The sequence below is a fragment of the Tachyglossus aculeatus genome, chromosome 3, assembly GCF_015852505.1.
Source record: "Tachyglossus aculeatus isolate mTacAcu1 chromosome 3, mTacAcu1.pri, whole genome shotgun sequence".
NCBI classification, from domain to species: Eukaryota; Metazoa; Chordata; class Mammalia; order Monotremata; family Tachyglossidae; genus Tachyglossus; species Tachyglossus aculeatus.
In genome coordinates, this window is record NC_052068.1 from 18,366,045 (window position 1) to 18,373,202 (window position 7,158).

The window sequence follows — 7,158 nt, forward strand, 5'->3', positions numbered from 1 at the left end:
GGTGCTGTGGGGAGGGAAAGGAGGTAGGGCGGGGGGATGGGGAGGAGGAGAGGAAAAAGGGGGCTCAATCTGGGAAGACCTCTTGGAGGAGGTGAGCGCTCAGTAGGACTTTGAAGGGAGGAAGAGAGCTAGCTTGGCGGATGTGCGGAGGGAGGGCATTCCAGGCCAGGGGGAGGATGTGGGCCGGGGGTCGACGTTGGGACAGGCGATGACTTAGTCATGCTGAAGGACTGCTCAGAAAAATTCAGTCAGTCAATCACATTTTTTGAGCAATTACTGTGTGCAGAGCAATGTACTAAGTGCTTCAGAGAGTTTGTTGTTGTTGTCCTATGCTGTCGAGTTGTATCCGACCAGTAGCAATGCCATGGACACATCTCTCCCAGGACATCCCACTTCCACCTGCAATCGTTCTGGTAGCGTAGCCATTGAGTTTTCTTGATAAGAATACGGAAGTGGTTTACCATTGCCTCCTTCCACTCAGTAAATGAGTCTCTGCCCTCGACTCTCTCCCATGCCACTGCTGCCCAGCACAGGTGAGTTTTGACTTGTAGCAGATTGCCTTCCACTCGCTAGCCACTGCCCAAGCTAGGAATGGAATGGGTAGGCCTCTGCTTGACTCTTCCTTCCTCCTTTAGCCAAGACTGATAGGGTACTGGAAATTCTCCAGGTGCAACCCTGAGAGGGGCTTGGGGGAGTACCAAATAACAATATAACAGACACATTCCCTGCCCACAACGAGCTTATTGTCTCCATAGTAGGTTGGAACCTCACCAAGGTACAGCAAAGAAGCCAGGGAAACTCCCCTCCTCAAAACTCTCCAGTGGCTACCAATCAACCCGCACATCGTGCAAAAACTTCACTCTCGGCTTCAAGGCTGTCCATCACCTGGCCCCCTCCTACCTCACCTCCCTTCTCTCCTTCTCCAGCCCAGCCCGCACCCTCCGCTCCTCTGCCGCTAACCTCCTCACTGTGCCCCGTTCCCACCTCTCCCACCGTCGACCCCCGGCCCACATCCTCCCCCTGGCCTGGAATGCCCTCCCTCCGCACATCCGCCAAGCTAGCTCTCTTCCTCCCTTCAAAGCCCTACTGAGAGCTCACCTCCTCCAGGAGGCCTTCCCAGACTGAGCCCCCTCCTTCTTCTCCCCCTCCCCATCCCCCCGCCCTACCTCCTTCCCCTCCCCACAGCACCTGTATATATGTTTGTACAGATTTATTACTCTATTTTACTTGTACATATTTACTATTCTATTTATTTTATTTTGTTAATATGCTTTGTTTTGTTGTCTGTCTCCCCCTTCTAGACTGTGAGCCCGCTGTTGGGTAGGGACCGTCTCTATATGTCGCCGAATTGTACTTTCCAAGCGCTTAGTATAGTGCTCTGCACACAGTAGCATTCAATAAATACGATTGAATGAATGAATGGAAGCTATTGCCGATGGTCTGACGGTTCGCCCAGCATGTTTGGGGATGCTCACATCATGCCCTCCCCAAAGGGAATGTAGTCCCCCAAAGTAAAGCAGCCTGGTGCAGTGGATAGAGCATGGGTCTGGGAATCGTGGGTTCTAATCCAAGATCCACCACTTGTCTGCTGTGTGACTGTGGGCAAGTTATTTCACTTCTCTGGGCCTCATTTACCTCATTTGTAAAATGGGAATTGAGACTGTGAGCCCCACCTGGGATAGGGACTGTGACCAACTGATTTGCTTGTGTCCTCCCCAGTGCCTAGTACAGTGCCTGGCACATAGTGAGTGCTTAACAAATACCATTATTATTATTAATAGTAGTATTATTAAAGGTCATCTTGGTAAGCCATGCATCATGATGCTTAGTATCTGCAAATGCTATGGAAACATGGGTTGGCTCCCAGCCTTAGATCTGCTTTTTTTTCTTTTTTTTTCTTTTCTTTTTTTTTCTTTTCTTTTCTTTTCTTTTCTTTTCTTTTCTTTTCTCTTCTTTTCTTTTCTTTTTTCTTTTCTTTTCTTCTTTTCTTTTCTTTTCTCTTTTCTTTTCTTTTGCTTTGTTTTCTTTCCTTTTCTTTTCTTTCCTTTCTTTTCCCTTATGGGTGATTATCCACAGCTCTGCCTGGGTAGAAGCAAATTTAGTGTAATCTGCATGAGCAAATAAACACAAGTTGTGAAAGCTCTCACTAGTGCTTGCCCTTTCCTGCTTCTCTCAAGAAGTGGAAAAAGAAGGAGCTTTGGCATCAGGGCTTAGGGCAGCCTATGTACAGAGTAATGCTCGCTAACTTCAATAACAGATAGCCCTCCCTTGATGTTTTCCATGAGCTGATTGCCCCTCGAATCCTGAACCCCGAGCCCACCCAATTCCAGGATCCGGTCACTTCAGGCGACGGTAGTTGCATGTCAGCAACCAAGGCAGAGACAGAAACAGCTGGAGAATGCGGCACTCAGATTCAATGCTTCCTGGCTTCAAGTGTTCCGCTGCCCACATCTCCCCACTCATTTGCCAAGATACAAGCAAGTTGATCTGAAATGAGGTCATTCACTCCTAAAATGAAGAGCCAGAAAGCTTCACAAATTGTCTGAAACTTGGCCTAACCCATGAACCTTTTCTGAATGTAGACTATCAGCAGGTCTTCTCTATTTCTTAGGACATCTGATGTAGATTGAGGTTTGACTAAGTCTTTTCATCCACTATTTGGCTCCGTGATAGTAGTGGCATTTGTTATGAGCTTACTATATGCCAAACACTCGGCTAACTGCTAACCAAATTGAATAGACTGTACATCCTACAAGGAGCACTTAGTCTAAGAGAGAACAAGAATGGGAATTTAATCCCCATTTTACCGATGAAGAAACTGAGGCCCAGTGAAGTTAAGTGATTTGCCCCATGGTCACCCAACAGCCAAGTGGTGGAGTTGGAATTAGAACCAAGGTCTTGAGAGACCCAGCCCTTTTTCTCTTTCCATTAAGCTATGCTGCTTCTCTAAGGAAGTGGAAAAAGAAGGAGTTTTGGCAAAGACAGAGTTTAGGGCAGCCTACGTATTAAGCAGTGTGGCCCAGTGGAAAGAGCACGGGCTTTGGAGTCAGAGGTCACAGGTTCAAATCCCTACTCTGCCAATTGCCAGCTGTGTGACTTTGGGCAAGTCACTTCACTTCTCTGGGCCTCAATTCTCTCATCTGTAAAATGGGGATTAAGACTGTGAGCCCCCCGTGGGACAACCTGATCACCTTGTAACCTCCCCAGCACTTAGAACAGTGCTTTGCACATAGTAAACGCTAAATAAATGCTATTATTATTATTATTAATCAATCAATCAATCATATTTATTGAGTGCTTACTGTGTGCACAGCACTGTACTAAGCGCTTGGGAAGTACAAGTTGGCAACATATAGAGACAGTCCCTACCCAACAGTGGGCTCACAGTCTAGAAAATGTTATTATTATATTATATTGTATTATATATAATATTATATTATTATTATTATAAGCAGTGCTCCCTAATTTCTGGTTACTGATAGCCTTCTCTTGACTTTTACCATCATCTGACATTTAAAAAACTTTTTGAGCTGATCAGCAGATGGGTTCTCTGTGAACACAGAGCAGTATTTATGCATTACCAAATGACTGAAACCGAACAAGGCAGCCAGAGTGGTTTCTCAATGTATTTGACAAGCCTCCCTAGTTTCATCAGAGTTTTGCCTCTAGAGACCCCTAGAACAGTTGTAAAGATGATGCCAGTTACTGTGTCATTCACAGGGTGGAATTCAAACTCGACTCAAAGCGGGCCTGAGGTTGCGGAAGCAAGACACCTCTAAACTGGCCATTTGGAAAAGCTGGGGGCTGTCTGGGGAGGGGGTGGTGGGGTGAAGCAGGATTGATTCTCTCTAAGGAGAGCGTGGAGGTAGTGAAGTAGGATCGTGGCCTCCCTGATAAGACTGGGATTGTCTGGGGCAAGCATGAGGGTGAAACAGGAATAAGATGGGGATCTTCAGGAAAGGCATGAGGAGGTGAAGCCAGATCATGGCTGTCCATATAAGCCTGGGGCAGGCAGGTGTAGGGGATGAAACTAGATTGTAAGCTCATTGTGGGCAGCATGGCTCAGTGGAAAGAGCCCGGGCTTTGGAGTCAGAGGTCAGGGGTTCAAATCCCAGCTCCAACAGCTGTCAGCTGTGTGACTTTGGGCAAGTCACTTAACTTCTCTGTGCCTCAGTTCCCTCATCTGTAAAATGGGGACTAAGACTGTGAGCCCCCCATGGGACAACCTGATCACCTTGTAACCTCCCCAGTGCTTAGAACAGTGCTTTGCACATAGTAAGCACTTAATGAATGCCATTATTATTATTATTATGTCTTTTAATTGTTATATTGTAATAATAATAATAATAGTAATAATAATAATTTTGGTATTTGTTAAGCGCTTACTATGTGCAAAGCACTGTTCTAAGCACCGGGGAGGATACAAGGTGATCAGGTTGTCCCATGTGGGACTCATAATCTTAAACCCCATTTTACAGATGAGGTAACTGTACTCTCCCAAGTGCTCAGTACAGTGATCTGCATGCAGGAAGCACTCAATAAATATGATCGAATGAATAAAGAAGCGTGTGGCTTAGTGGAAAGAGCATGGACTTGGGAGTCAGAGGATGTGCGTTCTAATTCCGGCCCTGCTACTTGTCTGCTGGGTGACCTGGGGCCTCATGGAGTAACTGTGACTCAGTTACCTCATCTGTAAAATGGGGATTAAGACTGTGAGCCCCGCATGGGGCAACTTAATTACTTTACATCTACCCCAGTGCTTAGAACAGTGCTTGGCACATAGTAAGTGCTTAACAAATACCCAATTATCATTATTATTATTATTAATTGAAGGAATGAAACAGGGATCATAGCAATCCTGATAAGACTGGGGTTGTCTGGAGCGGACAGGAGTGGTGAGGGTGAAATTCAGAAATGGTGGCCTCAGCGGCACTCCACAGACCCTTGCCACCTTGCCACCAGAGAAGCAGCGTGGCTCAGTGGAAAGAGCTCGGGCTTTGGAGTCAGAGATCATGGGTTCAAATCCCAGCTCTGCCACTTGTCAGCTGTGTGGCTTTGGGCAAATCACTTAACTTCTCTGGGCCTCAGTTCCCTCATCTGAAAAATGGGGATTAAGACTGCAAGGCCCTGTGGGACAACCTGATCACCTTGTAATCTCCCCAGCGCTTAGAACAGTACTTTGCACATAATAAGCGCTTAATAAATGCTATCATTATTATTATTATTATTACCTGGTGACAATTGCTATTGATGCCTGTCTACTTATTTTGTTTTGTTGTCTGTCTTCCCCCTTCTAGACTCCGAGCCCGCTGTTGGGTAAGGATTGTCTCTATCTATTGCCGAATTGTACTTTCCAAGAGCTTAGTACAGTACTCTGCACACAGTCAGTGCTCAATAAGTATGATTGAATGAATGAATGGTGTGAAGGAGAGGAACCCACAGGGCACCTGGCTGGGCCACAGGCTCCATCAGAGAAGCAGCGTGGCTCGGTGGAAAGAGCTCGGGCTTTGGAGTCAGAGGTCATGGGTTCAAACCCTGGCTCCGCCAATTGTCAGCTGTGTGACTTTGGGCAAGTCACTTCAGTTCTCTGTGCCTCAGTTTCTACATCTGGAAAATGGGGATTAAGACTGTGAGCCCCACCGTGGGACAACCTGATCACCTTGTAACCTCCTCAGAGCTTAAAACAGTATTTTCACATAGTAAGCGCTTAATAACTGTCATCATTATTATTATTATTATTATCAGGCTGGCTCGAAGAGCAGGAGCAGCTGGAGTCAAGGCAGACCAGAGGCCTCACTGACTGCCTGAGGGGGCACGTAGTGCTGTCAGTGGCCCACTGGCTACCTGGAACGCAGCAGGACCCGCAGCCTCAGGGCTGGGGCAGGTCAGGCCGCAGCTCTTTGGCTTTTTTGTTTTTGTGGTATTTGTTAAGACCTTATTCTGTGTCAAGCCCTGATCTAAGTGCCTGGGTAGATACAAATAAATCAGGCTGAATACAGTCCCTGTCCCACAGGGGGGCCCACAGTGTTAAGTAAGAGGGAGAAGGCTGAAGAGATCATGGTAACAGAGCAGCAGACAGCAGAATTTCACATACCTGACTCTTGTATGTGTGGGAAACCAGGATGAAGTTGTAATTTCAAAGCAAGCTTCTTGTTCAAGTCCAAACAACAGATTCCCAATTTATCTAGTTTCAGAGGAACATGAAACAACTCAGATACAGAATTGGTTAATATGAAAGTCAACTACATTAAAAATGTGTTACTAGGTTTCTTACTGGTTCCAGGTCCAGCTCCCTATAATCACTATGACGTCTGTGGTCTAGGCAGATTGACTTGTTCTTGTTGTTGTCTTATGCTGTCGAATCTTGCCCGACCCATAGCAACGCCATGGACACATTTCTCCCAGAACACCCCACTTCCATCTGTGATCTTTCTGGTAGTTTATCCATAGATTTTTTTTGGCAAAAATTCAGAAGTGGTTTACCATAGCCTTCTTCCGCCCAGGGAACGAGTCTCTGCACTCGTCTCTCTCCCGTGCCGCTGCTGCCCAGCACAGGGGAGTTTTGACTTGTAGCAGATTTCTTTCCACTCACTAGCCACTGGCCCCGCTATGAATGGAATTGGTAGACCTCTCCTTGACTCTCCCTCCCAAATTCGAAACTGGTAGAGTACTGGAAACTCTCCCAGTGTGAACCTGAGAGGGCAGATTGACATAGAACCATAAAATAAACCCCAGAAAGGTAACTGCTTTGAAACAATTTCTACCAGATGGGGCAATCTGGCCCTTTCTGCTCTTCCTTGAACTTGGATCTGTGACCTTTGGGCATTTGATATTCTCTCCACCCTCAGCCCCATAGCACTCACATACATCTCTATAAATTATATTGTATAAATTACTTCTATTAATGTCTTTCTCCCCCTCTAGACTGTGAGATTGTTGTGGACAGGGAACAAGTCTGATAACTCCATTGTATTGTAATCAATCAATCAATTAATGGTATTTATTGAGCACTTACTATGGTAGATTACTGTACTAAGTGCTTGGGAGAGAAAAATGTAATGGAATTAACAGAAATGTGCCCTGAATAAAAATAATAATAGTTGTGGTATTTTGTAAAGCACTTACTATGGACTAGGCATGGTGCTAAGTGCTAGGGTT

The 7,158-nt window shown here is 45.9% G+C and overlaps 1 non-coding gene across 1 annotated transcript; it reads right to left on the reverse strand.

Moving 5' to 3' along the window:
• Nucleotides 1-543: 543 nt before the first annotated feature.
• Nucleotides 544-685, reverse strand: LOC119926274. The gene has a single exon (XR_005450162.1). It is a non-coding gene; the product is annotated as a small nucleolar RNA SNORA7 (small nucleolar RNA).
• Between the last annotated feature and the right edge of the window lie 6,473 nt (nucleotides 686-7,158).